The sequence below is a fragment of the Wyeomyia smithii genome, chromosome 3, assembly GCF_029784165.1.
Source record: "Wyeomyia smithii strain HCP4-BCI-WySm-NY-G18 chromosome 3, ASM2978416v1, whole genome shotgun sequence".
NCBI classification, from domain to species: Eukaryota; Metazoa; Arthropoda; class Insecta; order Diptera; family Culicidae; genus Wyeomyia; species Wyeomyia smithii.
Window position 1 is genome coordinate 174787458 of NC_073696.1, and position 15979 is coordinate 174803436.

At 33.8% G+C, this 15979-nt stretch overlaps 1 protein-coding gene across 2 annotated transcripts in view; it reads left to right on the top strand.

The window, feature by feature from the left end:
• The first annotated feature begins 3310 nt into the window (after positions 1–3310).
• Positions 3311–15979, top strand: part of LOC129727219 (protein TANC2) — a 178713-nt gene continuing 166044 nt past the window's right edge. For both annotated transcript variants that reach the window (XM_055684804.1, XM_055684805.1), the window contains exon 1: positions 3311–3779. The gene's annotated coding sequence lies outside the window, so the exon portion shown is untranslated. The remainder of the gene's footprint in view (positions 3780–15979) is intronic.

Below are 15979 nucleotides of genomic sequence, written 5' to 3' on the forward strand. Positions count from 1 at the left end.
CTCTGGAAATCAATTTCCGGTCTCCAGACATGACCAAAGGCCTAAAAACTATCGTATTCATTCAGAAAGTTCCCATAATGCATGAAAACGCTTGATTTTCTGACGAATTGAGACCACCTCCTCCTTTGGGGGTTGCTCCTTCATCTTTCCAATATTTCTAAGATCACTTCTTCTGTACAAAGAACACGTATGCCAAGTTTGGTTAAAATCGGTACAGTCATTCGAGAGTTATGCTGGAATATACATACATACATACAAAACTTTTTTTAAATAAATAACTGGATTTTAGGAGCTCTTATATTATTTGATTGATGCTCTCAACTTTTCCAAACATAATTTTTATCCAAAACGCTAGATTGGACTCTTCGTTTTCAAATTAAGTAAAAAAACGGATCAAAGCAGGTTGGATGTTTTGAAACACTTCTCTAAAAACATTTGCATGAAAGCCGATTTTCGGCTGCAAACAGACGTCACTACGTTTCAAAAAAGGCCAATATTTGGAAATATATGATCGATTTTCATATGACGACGACATTCCGATTCCGAAAATACCCATATTGCCAAGTATATAATTCAATTAACAATTTTCGCAGATTTCCAGAAACCGGAAGTCGGCAACCCGAGTTTCAAAGTATCGTCAGACACCGATAACCGGTTCTTAAGAGTCATTTTTGCTCCGAAAATACCAGAATTGGGGGGTTTGTGAGCGTTTTCCACAGTTTTAAATTGCTTCTCAGAAACCGGAAGTCGCCATTTTGGAACAAAAATGGCATCGAACATCATGTTTCGGTCTCTGTATATCAACTTCCGGCCTCCAAATATGACCAAGAACCCGAAAATCATCAAATTTCAATGGAAGGTTTCCATTATGTATGAAAATTTATTACTTTTGACCCCCTCCTTCTTTAAGGGTGACCCCTCCCCCTATTCAATATTTCTATGACCACTTCCTTTGTACAAAGAACACGTATGCCAAGTTTGGTTGAAATCGGTTCAGGCCTTCGAGAGTTATGCTGGAACATACATACATACATACATACAAAACTTCTCTTTTATATAAATAGATGATACAATGTATGTTTTTAATAATAAAATTTACAAAAAAAGACATTGGGGTAAGGTGAGGGTGGGGGGGTGCGGGGAGAGGAGTTTGTTATAATTATACGAAATTATCTATAGAGGTCTGACTTTGTGACGGAATGCTACGGTGGAAGAGGGGGAAAGGGGTTAAAAAAAAATTCAGAAAAAACTACGTCATTTATGCATGCTCCCTTAGTAGCTAGTAAACCTCATCACGTAAGCTGCTGTGATAACCAATACCATTTTCCAGCGACACAAATTTGTTTTAAATACAATCCAATTAAACACGCCATCTTCAAGAATGAAATGACTGCACCCGTGATGAGACACATTGTTTACAATTTTGAAATCATAGCAAACCTTAAATCAGGAAAAAAACATGACCATTCGCCTGTTAGGAAACGGTTTTAAATTTAGAGAGGATAATTTCTACAATGTGATAAACAAATAAAATGGAGATTCATGTGGAAGTACTCTCCTGTAACTTTTCGTGAAAATGATTCTAGAACGGGATTTTTTGCGTTACATCATTAAAGGATGCTCCTCTAAGGAACAACTATTCGATTTCACAAACACCTGCTAGGATACCATTAAGATTGCAGCAGTTTATGTAGAAGCGCTTTCGTGCGTAGACAAAATCCAAAATCTTGCAATTTTGAAAATGCTGTATCTCTGGAACGCTACAATTTGTTTTTTGCTGATAAGTGATTCCTATGTCAAATCGTCTGCGAAACATATTGGCGTGGTCAAAATCAAAATCGAAGGGGGGGTATTTTGAGGAAATTGTAAACTAAGTTTTGAATCAGAAAAAATGCACTGTTGGCAACACTGCAGAAAAAAATCGATCATGTAGTTCGATTCTACATCTAAAACCCTTCAAAATGATATGTCAATATCACATGTAGCTCTTCAGGGTCCCGAGATATTCACAACATAATAAAGGTGTTTAGCTAAATTCGCAAAAAGTGGAGGCAGTCCCATTGGCCGAGGGGTCCACCAATCGGTACAACACTTTGTACTTATAAGTTCCGGCTCGAAATACATCAACTCACAAATTTTGGTCGAAATCGGAGATGGTCGATGCATTTCCTCGGACACTTGACATGGAATGACCCAGCTGCGAGCATGATCTTCTACGGACTACTTAACCAGCTAAGGTCCCGTACTTTGCAAACTCGCACAAAACTAGCGCTGATACTCCCGGTGGCCTTTTACGGACATTAAGCATGGACGCTGAAGGAAACTGATCGACGAGTGCTTAGAGTTTTTGAGCGTAAAGTTCTGCGATCGATACTTGGCGGTAAACTAGAAGATGTAATGTGGCGCAGACGCATGAATCACGAGTTGTACCAGGTTTACAATCATGCTGATATAGTGAAGGTAATACAGCGGGGCAGGCTTCAGTGGGCTGGACATGTAGCCAGAATGCCTGACGAGAGAGCCGCCAAAACTATTTTCAGTAGAGAACCAGAAGAGGCCGTCGATTCCGTGGTAGGCCTCGCACGCGGTGGAAGAAGATGCACGATCTGCTGGTGTACGAGGAGAATGGAGAACGGCTGCCCAAGACAGAAGAAGCTGGACATCTCTAATTCGTTTCTTCCAACTTTTTTTTAAGAACAAATTTTTTTTCTTAGGGTGTATATTTTTTCTGGAACGACTATCTACAATTTTGCTGAAGATACAATATAAATCAAAAAAACCATTTTGGCTCAAATAAAGAATATATATTTTTTTAAATTTAATGTATTTATTTCCTATTTTATCATTACAAAATTTTGACAGATCAAGTCCACTCTTCTTGCGTAGTATATTCGATTATATTTACTTCAAACCTAGAAAGTACGAGTTATGGAATTTCAAAGCAATTGATGGTTTAGCAAATCGTGCAAATTTATGTAGGCTTTTCCGACATATTGCATAAATCAATAAAGATTAGACATCGACATCGGAGTGAGGGGTTCCTACGTGGCGCAATTTCCATAGGTTATTGAATAAAATGTGAATACTTAAATTCTTTTGCATACATAATTATCATTACTTCTTTCATTGTGTTTATACGTACATGTGAGTGAACTCGATCATATTTGTCGCTTATTTCAACAGTTTTAGAATGATTTTTCACTCGTGTGGGCAAGCAACTACCTATTTGTGGATATGGTACTTTTTCACACAACGCAATGCATTTCCGAGCGACGATATTCGGTGGAAACACGTTTTTCCTTTTGTACGGTATCTCATCCGTTTCACGGTTCCTTCTTGTTTTGTTCTTTCGGGGCTACTAAGACTGATCGAGGGCAGAATATCCACGGATGAGAGTGTGTGTCGCTACTGCTGGTATTTTTCTTCGAGGATTAGTTTTTACTTTCGTTTCGTAGACGCAACATCTCGGTCTCCGACATTCCGAACGTTTCGATTCTATTTTAAATAGAATGAAATGTAGTGAACTCGCGAAACGGTTAAAAGTTTTCCTTTGGCAGACATACTCTGCTTGCTAGGTGTTAGCATTTAAGTGTTTGTAATATTTAAATATTTATACATTATTATAGCTATTTATTATTCATGGAAAAAAAGTTTACATTATTGTGATTAAAAATGAAAACCCAGTTTGCAGATATGGTGTCACAAAACAAACAAATGGATTATAATTGAATATTTTGAGGATTTATTTGAACCAAAGAGTTAACCTTAATATATCAAAGGTTAGTATTAAATAAACACTATAAGTTTCTTTTTACTATAATTTAACTATGAGTTATATTGCCAAGTATTATAATCACAGCAAAAAATTATAGCTTTGTTGACATTGATAGTTCATGGCTACTAGTGCCTAGATAACATGTAACATGTTGTACTAGAAATCACTCGTAGCAGAAAATATAAGTTTTTGAACTGTATAATTATAGTGAATTACGACATCATTTCTATCTTGAAAGTCATTAGACATTTGATAAAACGACAAAAAGACCAGAAATATCCTTAAAATATTCACAACTGCTTAGAGCGATATCAAATCATCCCAAAGGTCAACCAATAATCATTGCATATTGTGGATTCCAGCATTTGCGATTACGAGGAAAAATAAAGTTTGTGATCTCGCTAGGATTCTCAGCCAGCTTTATCTTTTTAGTCACAGAAAGCAACGTGTGTCGTAATATTGCGCAATAGTTGTTCACTAAAATTTCCAATATCATAGTTGTCAAAATCAAAGTTATCATTTCATTAGTATTATTTTACTTCCAAAAAACTCATTAATACTTATATAAATTAAATGTTGTAATAGAAAGGTGCTTTCTAATTAGTAAATTGAGATTTCATATTTGTTATAACTGGGGGGTCTCAGAGTTGGAAAAGTATCCATTGGGCATATTCTTATTCTGTTCTACATATAAATAGCATATTTTATTCTGTTCCAAAATGTACTGAAATATTTCAAAGTGTAAGCCATCTTCAAAATTTTTCAGCTGAGCTTTGGTATAAAATAAAATTTACAACACCGCTGCAGTAATGAATTTGTGTATATTTAATTAATAACCAAAAACAAACTTTTTTTTAGTTATAAAAAAAATTTAAACACTAAATCGACTTACAACTTGAATAAAAGTTCGTAGCAATTTTTGCAATAAAAAAACACGTGGTGAACTTATTGATAACCTCGCACGGCACCTCGTACTGGATTATTGTACATGATTATAAAAAACTACTTAACCCATTTTAAACCAGTTGTTCGTTTCATCGAACAGTACTTTAGATTTTTTTACGAACAACTGAGATTAGATAAAACTATTTCGTTTTCTGCACATGATAACTGGGAATATAAAGTACAAAAAATAATACTGTGCATCCCTCCCCTACCATCCAGTAGGGAGGAAAGCGTTTTACGCAAATATGTTCATCAATGTTTATCAATATTTTACATGCATTATAACTTGCGCGCCTCTCGATTGAAAGTCACTGTTCGGTTTACCGAACTGTGGTCCAATACGTGTCCACTAGAGTACCATGTAAATCGGCTTTAACTGCATTGAGGCACGACTTTTCAGAGTCCATTTGAGCTGAAATCATACAAAAATTTTGTTTTGAGAAAAAGTTAAAATTTTTTTTTAATTTTTATTCCATAGGGTATATTTTCATAGGGTATATTTTTTATTAGAAGAACAAAACAACTTTGATAAAGACACTGTGCCAATCAAACAAAACGTTTTGGCTGCAAAAATAATTTTAAACACCAATAGAACACTACTGGTGATTAAAAATATGTTTACAGCCAAAACGGGTTGTTTGATACGCATAGTGTCCTTGGAAAAGTTGTAGATAGTAATTTTGTCCTTTCAAAAAATATACTTTGAGGAAAAAAATGTTCTAAATATTATCATTTTTTTCCTGATTTCTCCATGACCGGACAGTTTTCAAAGCTTTTTAGATAATTAATTTTTGAATTTTCTTTGAACTTTTCTTCAAAAAAAAATTTTTTTGCAGAGTGTAAGTTTTTTTTTTGAAGAAATAAAATTGTTATCTACAACTTTACCGAAAACGTCACACCGATCAAACAAACCGTTTTGGCTATTAAAATATTTATAATCACAACATGACATTTTTGAATAGCTTGTTAAAAATAAGTCATGTTTCAAAAAATTAAACCAATAGCACAGAATGGTATCTTTTGCCCATAGAATCGTCTCTTCGTAAGGCCTGAAACTTTGAAGCAATTCCGTAATTAAATTAAACTTTATTACAGCAGAAAATTAGGTTGAGAAATCATAAGTTGTTACTATTTATCAATAAATGTGTGCTCAATTTCGATAAATTTAATTTAATTTCGAGAAACATGAGATTACGTTGTAGAAAAATCAGGATGTAGGTCCATTCCGTAATGAGCTAAGCTGTTTATAAACATTTCATTCATTTTATTCTGGCAAAGAAGCGAGAAAATGCACTTTTGCACTTTTTTGAAGTATTTTTTTTATATTTATTTTTTTTTTTGAGGAAAGTGCATGATATTTGATGTACTGTGTAAGTTGATAGTCTAAGTTAAAGCAGACGCCGATATATTTTTTTGGGCAAAAAAACGCTAAGATCATCTCAGTTTTCTTCGCACGAATAAATTGAGACGTTAGCACCAAGTCAGTAAGTCGTCAGTTAGGGCTCTGAATGGAGTCACCATCATTTAAGAGCATTTTAAGGAACTTTTCCGAAGGCACATACAGTCATGGAGAAAATATTAAATACACGTGCAGTTTTGGTTAATTTTTCATATTTTGGGCACTGGTTTTAGTTGTTATATGATGTCATGTTACGTCATAACGATCTGCAGACACTCTCTTTCAAAGAGGAACGGAGAAATAACTGAACTTTTTCTGTGTCGGTGTTTCCGAAGTTTTTTGCGTGAGTTATTGTTTTTAAGGTGGTGAAAAATATAAATACACTATTGAAATATATTTACAAAACATTGCAAATAAGCTTTAATTCTGTACATATCGTTAGCAAAGTGACCTTTCACGTTACAAAACTCACTTTTAATATTTTGTGGCTTGTTCTTTGTTTTGTGAAACCATTTTCGTGGTATGTTTACAACCAGGTTTTCACGAGTAGAAGGGAAACTAACATTTCACGCTACCTATGCGACGTTTCATAAGTCTGTTTTATGCTTAGGATGATGCTCTGCAGCTAGACTGTCACAATCTTCCATAGAATTTCTAAAGGATTAAAATTAGAAGACTGCGCCAATTTAGCCAAACTAATAATTATATATTTTCGTTTGAAAATCATCTTCGTGTTTTCAATACTGTATGTTTAGGATGGTTATACTGCTTAAAGATCCAGCAAAGTGACATGTTTTCTTCGGCATATGAAAGCAAAATCGACCACCTAGGTACACAGGAAACTTTACTCTACTTCAAAAGCGACACATTTTGGCAAGAACTGAATTTTCTAAAAAGTTCTTAGACTAGGGTGAAACTAAATGGCACATCGTGTTTTGGTCGGATGAGTCGAAATTTAACCTTTTTGATCCAAACGGTCAGCAGCTGGTGAGAAGACCGGTAAATACTGCCTTCAACGCACAATTAACCAAGAAAGTATAGTGTGGTGCTGTTTTCTGATGCTGGTGTGGAACCCATTCATTTTATAACATAGACTATGAATACTAACAACTATGTAGATATTTTACGTAGCGTGATGCTTCCGTATGCCAAAAAAAAAACAGCCCTCTTCGTTGGAGGGCAACGATCTTTACCATACAGCATTGAAAACTTGAAAATGGTTTTCAGAGTAAAATATATAAAATTGCAGGATTGGCCGGCATAGTGTCCAAACTTGAACCGTATCAAAAATCTATAGAAGATTGTTAAGTCCTACGTTGCAAAGCATCATCTAAAGAATGCAACAGATTTATGGAACGTCGTACAGGCAGCGTGAAATGCTAGTCCAGCTTCTACTCGTAAACACTGTTTGTAAACATACCACGAAAATTGAATATGGTTTTACAAAACAAAGGGCAAGCCACATAATTTTAAAAGGGAGTTTTGTAACGTGAAAGGTCACGTTGCTAGCGATATGTAGAGAATATATATATATATATATATATATATATATATATATATATATATATATATATATATATATATATATATATATATATATATATATATATATATATATATATATATATATATATATATATATATATATATATATATATATATATATATATATATATATATATATATATATTTATATATATATTAGGGTGTCCCAAAAAACATCGATGTTGAAATAGTCAAGGTGCTCAGCCCTAAAATGAAAGATAATGTTATTTATAGCATTTTTGTAGAACATTGCGACTTTCTAAAAAATTGCTAACAGGTTGCCCAAACGTGATTTTTGAAAAAATGAGTTTTTTAGGCTAAAAAAACAATTTTCTGCACTTTTTACAATTCTTTTCGATTCCTATATTTTTTCGCATATTTTTTTATTTTTGTAGAGTCATTTTTCAATATATTGCATGGTTTGGTTCAGCATTGCATTCAGTTATTAAACTCACAGAGCCCATAAAGATCGCAAAAAAATGATTTTTTCCCAAAATTTTTATATAAAACCCTTAAAACACATATGAAAAAGTTTTTTATACAAGAACGGAAATTTTCACTGCAAAGCGGGATTTACCACGAAAATTTACATGAAAAAAGATACTTGATATCTTATCGGGGAGCAGAGATATTGGCATTTTTCTATGTGATGGAAAACTATGCATTTTAACAAATATGTTAAATAACTGTTTCATTTTGGGAGATAAAAAATAACAATGTTCAGAAAACAAATGCAGTTTTGGATGGCTGATAACTTAGTAGAAGGTTTCAAAATTCGGAAAAATCTTCGAAAAAAGTTAGAACGAAAATTATGATTTTTCGTGCCTTCTAATAGAAAACTCAATGTTGCTCGTAATATGTAAGAGATAGAAACATGATGTCTTCGATAAAGTTTCTTGTTTTAAGATAACCTAAAACTTTGTCGAAGACACCTTGCGTCTATCTTATTCTGATTAAAAAGTAAATTTTTTATCTCACTTATTGGTGGATTGATCACCCTTCTTTCTACATTAAAAGAGGCATTTTTTAATATCCTGAACCTGAAAACGACCTTTTAGAAAGTCAAAATATTCTACAAAAATGCTATAAATAACATTATCTTTCAATTCAGGGCTGAGCACCTTGACTTTTTCAACATCGATTTTTTTGGGACAGCCTAATATATATATATATATATATATATATATATATATATATATATATATATATATATATATATATATATATATATATATATATATATATATATATATATATATATATATATATATACTTATGTGAAGAAAAAAAAAAAAATATATATATATATATATATATATATATATATATATATATATATATATATATATATATATATATATATATATATATATATATAAATAAATAAATAAATAAATAAATATATATATATATATATATATATATATATATATATATATATATATATATATATATATATATATATATATATATATATATATATATATATATATATATATATATATATATATATATATATATATATATATATATATATATATATATATATATATATATATATATATATATTTCAATAGTGTATTTATTTTTTTCGCCACCTTAAAAACAATAACTCACGCAAAAAAAAATTCGGAATAACCGACACAGAAAAAGTTTAGTTTAGTGATGATTGGAATAGGTACACCGCGGCGCGTAACATGTATTCACGGTCCTTGAAAAAGGCACGGGTGAATATATGCAGCGGAAGATTGATCAACATCAAAATAACAGCAAACAGTTATGGAAAATTTAAAAAAAACTAATGAAAAGTAAAGATTGTTGCCCGCAATCCATAACTTTTAATGGCTTAGAAGAACAATCGGCGCGAGTAATAGCAAGTAAATTTAACAGCTATTTTGTTAACAGTGTTCAATCGATCAATCAAAGTATTGATTTGGTCAATGAGCCTGAAGAAATAATACTGCCCATAATAACCCATAATAATCCATAATAACTGTAGCTTTGATGGTTTTCATCCTATTACTTTTGCAGAGTTGAAAGATATTTGTTTTTCTTTGGAGAGATCGGCTGGTATCGACAATGTCAACGCAAAAGTAATACAAGATTGCTTTCATGTCATTGGACACGATCTGCTGGACCTTATTAATGAATCGTTGCGAACGGGGCACGTGCCTGAAGTTTGGAAGGAATCGCTTGTGGTTCCTATCCCCAAGATTAATGGGACGGATAAAGCCGCAGAGTTCCGACCCAATAATATGTTGCACACATTAGAGAAAATTTTAGAACTAGTTGTAAAAGGCCAGCTGATGGATTATTTAAATAGTAATGATTTGCTAATCCCAGAGCAATCAGGTTATCGAGAGGGGCACTCTTGTGAGTCTGCATTAAATCTGGTGTTAGCAAAATGGAAAGAAAAAATCGAAGCTAAAGAAACTATTCTTGCTGTATTTTTGGATCTAAAACGCGCTTTTGAAACAATTTCTAGTTACAAACATTGGAGCGCTTTGGTATCGTAGAGACAGCATACAAATGGTTTGAAAGCTATTTGTGTGCTAGAACTCAGAAGACTCGTTTTAATGATTTTGAATCGGATTCCATGGCTAATACACTAGGTGTACCGCAAGGATGTGTTTTAGGGCCCATTTTGTTCATAATTTATATTAATGACATGAAGCGAGTTTTACGGTTTTGCGATATAAATTTATTTGCCGATGACACTGTTCTGTTCATTGCAGCAAAAAACCCAAACGATATTGTAGCACTTTTGACACATTATCTGGCGAATTGGTTAAAATTTAAACAGCTTAAGTTAAATATTAGTAAAACACAGTACTTGGTTATTTCTTCTGCCAACTCCAGACCAGACGTAAACATTGTAATTGATGGTGAGACGATTGATCGCGTGAATGAAATAAAGTATTTTGGAGTTATTATTGATGACAAGTTAACTTTTAAGTCTCACATAGATATCAAGAAAATTCGTCATCAAGAAAATGGCGAAAAAATACGGTATCTTGTGCCGTTTGAAAAATGAATTGACTGTTAGTAGTAAAATTAGTCTTTATAAGTCAATCATTTCACCACATATAGATTTTTGCCCATCCATATTATTTCTTGCAAACAATACACAAATATTGAGACTGCAGCGCTTACAAAATAAAGTAATGCGATTAATATTAAGATGTAATAGATACACTTCCTCGAGTTTTATGCTGGACGCATTGCAATGGCTTTCTGTGAAGCAAAGAGTATATTTTCTGACAATGGTGTTTCTATATAAAATTTTTAATAATATGCTGCCTCGATATTTGTGTAATCGAATTGATAGGGGAAGTTCATAGGTACAACACAAGAAACGCGGATGATGCTAGAACACCAAATTTTCTTTATGGAAGATCACAGAACTCTCTGTTGTACAAAGGAATAAATTTGTTCAATTCCATGCCAAGACAGGTAAAACGTGCAGCAACAATGGCGGAGTTTAAAAGGCTTTGTATTTCACACATAAAGTCTGTTTTGTAGACAGATTATATAGAATTTTTTGTAAATTAATGACGAAGATTGTAAAATTTATGTACTATTTTTTTTTTATTTATTGGGTAAACTAAGCTATTATGTTCACTGATGATGATGGATTTTTGTTTGAATTAGTTGTATAATATTTAATAGTAGAGTTTAAAAAAGAGGCGGCTACACATGTTTGAGCCACGCGCGCGTAGACTGACATAGACAATCTGGATATTGAGTACATCAGGATTAAACCCCTGAAATTGAAACAAAAAGCAAATCGGGTTGGAAAGTTGCTTTTTGGTATGAAATAGCATATATGCTGTTATTCTGATTTTTGATATTTATCTGTTTTTACGATTTTGAACTAGTTGGGAGAAAAAACTGAAAAGGCTTGGGTTCGCCTGTGGACTGTAAAGCTCGTTATCGAGAACTATAGTATCACAGGATCTCTCTCGTAGTTTTGGATCGTTATCCAGAATCAATTCTGATTAGTTAACACTCCTAAATGTTAGGTTTAATTCCTAACCAAGTCCAGATAATTTTCGGGTTGGAAACGTTCTGGACGAGCCTTGGATCCATGATGGTATTGGAAAATCGATGGTATATTTAGTCTGTTTCAAAATTTCATCAATAAAAGACTAAAATATATATGAATTAGAAAAAAACATAAAACTTTTCATCATGCCAACAACAGCGTTTTCAACTTTTTTTTGTAATTTTTCTCTAATGCGAACATATTTGTAAAAAAGTTTTTACAGAATATAAAATTTACGAATGACTCATAAAACTTCGCAGCTCATGTGGTCACTTTGATTCTATGAGATATGATTTCTGTCGAGTACAACTATAATTCTATAATTCTGAAAGAAGAGTGCCCGGTGAGTTCATTACCCCTGGAACATTTACAAAATGTTGTTTTAAAACATGTATACTTACCTGTGAAACAAACCACGCCGATGCTCAGATTGAGGGAGATCAACATTTTAAAGCTGCACCTACCAATACAAACAGGCATCTTAACGGCCAACCCTCGGCAAAGAATTTTATCAATCATTAGTACCGTTTACTGCATCAACAAGGAAGCGCATCAACTATCTTGAGACGGTTGTTGACCTTCTCCATACTAACCCAATAGGAGAAGTCAGTGACTTCTAAGCAAAAATACACCTACACAGCCATAACCACACAATTCCAACTGTCTATCATTGAAAACATGTAAGTAAACTCCTACACCGTCATTCAGAACGAAGCATTCTGATCCTGCAACGAGGGTTCAAAGATCTTAGGGTTTATTCTGTCTTCCCTTACATTTAAAGGGAAATGCGCGCAAAGTTTTCCCTTCAAAGACACGTGTTGTCTTTAACCATCATCTGCCTCATTCTTACGTTTTCGTGATTTTGTTATTGTTGATATTTGACTGCTAGACAGATCGGATAAACTATCGTTTGGGATGCAGGCGTAGAGGTGCCATATAGTGATTTTCAACATGTGTGAACTGTCGAGAAAGTCATCACGGACTAAATTCGATGAAATCAATCAATTAAACTAACAGCGTTCATCAAGAGTACAATTCAAGTGTGTTGGTGCATTCAAAGTGTCCTGTATTCTAATTCACATGTACATATTTCAGAATTTCAACGCAGGTGCTCATATAATACAACTTTGTAATAAGATGCATTATTGTTGAAGTTAAATAATTTAGCATAAAAAGTTACTAAAGTTTTTGGAGCACATACTTTGTATCACGTGTGATATCGCATAAAAAAGACTAAACTTCCATTAAGTCGATGAGTAGATAAAATTTGGTTGTGTAAGCGTATTTACGAGATTGTGCATGCCAAACCAGCATTAATTAAAAAAATTATACCATACACAACCGCGTTGATTAGAAAGTAGTGCAAAAGCCTCGTCGCCTTGTATATTTTTATTCCTTCATTAAATTTTCACTTTTTCAGCATTGTCATAGTTCATTGACGTGAGTATGGATGCAAAAAAAACTAATTATATTGTTAAAAAAACGCTAACATTTTGCGCAATATCGCGTGTTCATATTACTGCATGAACCTACTGCGTCAAATTAGAATGTGTTTGATCACATGATCGACTTAAGTAATTGGTTCCAGCCTGCTGTGGGCGACTACTGTCTACGCTGGCTATCTTTGGTGCACAGTGAGATTCAGTAGCGTAGCTACGGGGTGCGGTTGGTGCGGTCCGCACCAGGCCTACCACTCAAGGGGGCCCCAAAGTCTTGCCAACATCGAACCGGTCAACATGCTCATCTGAACTCAACCTCATGTATTTGTGCTCGCCTCTCTGCTCTCGTGATCCACACGGATGGGGCTTATTTTCAAAAATGTTTCCGGGACCTGCTTTCCCAGGCAAAAAAAACTCCTTGGGGTTTAGTAAGCAACATGTAGAAAAATTGGTTGAATTTTATTAAGGTCTAGAGGTGGCGCAGAGGGTCTAAAGGTCATATTTGAAACGAAAACAATTTTTCAACAAAACATATACCTATATAGGTAAACATTGTAAATGCAGAAGGTGCCTGTATAAGTGAACACGCCCGGTCCTCGAATTTATTCTCACAACAAACATCATTGTTCCTCCGTTTGTTGAAAAAAAAAAATGCTTTCGTTTCAGGCCCTCTGCACCACCCCTAGACCTTAATGAAATTTAAACATGTTGAATTTTTTACATGTTGCTCATTGAACCCCAAGGAGGTCTTTTTGCCTGGGAAAACAGGTCCCGCAAACATTTTTCAAAATAAGCTCCACTCTTATATATTGGAGTGTGTTGAGAAGTTAATGGCAACACATAATTTTTTGACCGATAAGCGAAAAGAAATTGAGGAATGTGATCTAAAGTATGCAGAAGAAAAGTGTTCTGAACTTCTAGCCCAGAACCATAAAAACGTGTTCGTCGAAAAAAGAGAATACCAGGTGAAGAGGAAAGGAAATTGCCACAAGATCTCAATAGATTAATGAACTCGCAGAGGAATACGGCTTTTTAACACCCGACATTCTTTTGGATTCATTTAGGTGAAGCAATAGAGCTACAAAATTTCATTCATAGGTATAAATTGTTCGATTCGGTACCAAACGTAAAATTCGCTCCAGAATTTTTTTTAACGATGGCAATTATTATTGCAGCTTGCGAGAAAAGTTTCTCTAAGTTAAAGTTGATCAAGAACTATTTGAGGTCAACGATGAGTAACTTGCGATTAACAAACCCTGCCATTTTATCAATCGAACGTGAAATCACTGATTCCATTGATTTTAAATCTGAAATTTTTGATTTTACCGATCAAAAAGCACGGAAAGTGAGTATCTAAATCAGCCTAATTTTTGATTTTTCGGAAAACGGAATAAACAAGTAGAAAAATCTATTTTTTTTTGTTTGTCCTTTTCTGAAAAAAAAAACTGCGCAGTCATTTTCATGGGGGCCCCCATTTTTGTTACCGCACCAGGCCCACCAAACCGTAGCTACGCCACTGGTGGGATTAAATTGTCTACCTTTTATTTGTGTAAATATACTTGACTGGGTATTTTTAGACTCCCTCAATAAAAAATTTCAGTATAAATACAAATGCAAAAAATACTTTTTATTCATGACTAAAATACTCTGTTGAAAAGTTGGTACCTTCAAGAGTATACCTACACACATAATAGCGCTCTTCTTTCTAGTTTGCATCGGGCACACTCGTTCGTCGATATAAAGTCAATGTCGAGCTACATGGTGCGTTTGCATCTGTTTGGTCTGTTAGCTGGTGATCCAATCCAATGAAGTTAAAATACGTTGACTTCGCACGATGCATCCCAGAGATGTTTGTAAAGAATGTGCAATGATTCTCACAATGCTTACGAAGCTGGCAGCATATTGCAGACAGTGATGACCGCTCTACCTATATACCCGTACATTCAGCACAGAAATATTTTTAAATATCCTGCTTCTCTGATCTGGTATTCTACGGAATGAGTTCACCATCAGGTTGACGAAAATATGTCTGCAAATCTAACTTCATACATTGTCTCATTGTAGATATATTGAGCAAACGTAAGCAAAACATGCAGTAACTTCCTGTTGCTCTGGGTGATCCAACGGAAATTGTTGAGGCCAACTCTTGAAATTAATCACATGGGTCAATGAACAAATTTGCGTCTACCTTAATTCTTTTCATGTAGACATTTTTAGTTAAACAATTAAAGGGTTTAATATTTGATTGCTTTTGAGTGAAAAACGAACAATTGATTCGTTAACTCGGAATCAATGACTTGGATGTTGGAATGTCAATGTAATGAACGAATGCTTTATATTTGCGAAAGAAATATGGCAGGTTTCAGATGACAGAAACATTCTGAAAATTAATAATTTGCTTCACTAAAGCGACGACTCAGAGTATCGGGCAATATCATCTTTAACTACTGTGGTGGCCACGGTACGTTTCCGAATATCTTTGAATTGATATCCTATCTAAGTGTTTATCAATACACTAAAGTCGCCTTTTAAGTGGCTTTACGTGATATTATTTTTATGCTCTTTTTCGCGGATTCTGGAATTAACACCGTTTCTCCACGCGGATTTTTGAATTTACACCGCATTTTTACGCGGAACTGCCAGAAAGCCGTTTTAAAGAGGTATGTTTTTCAATTGTTTTTCATTTTTAAATCGTTTATTTAGAGTGTCTGATGAGTAACGCATAACAAGACACAACCTTACTTACTTCTCAGCATAACTAGCTCTTACGGACACCTAACGATTTTCCAATTTCAATATTATTCTCACTACGTGATTGTTATATCGTTACT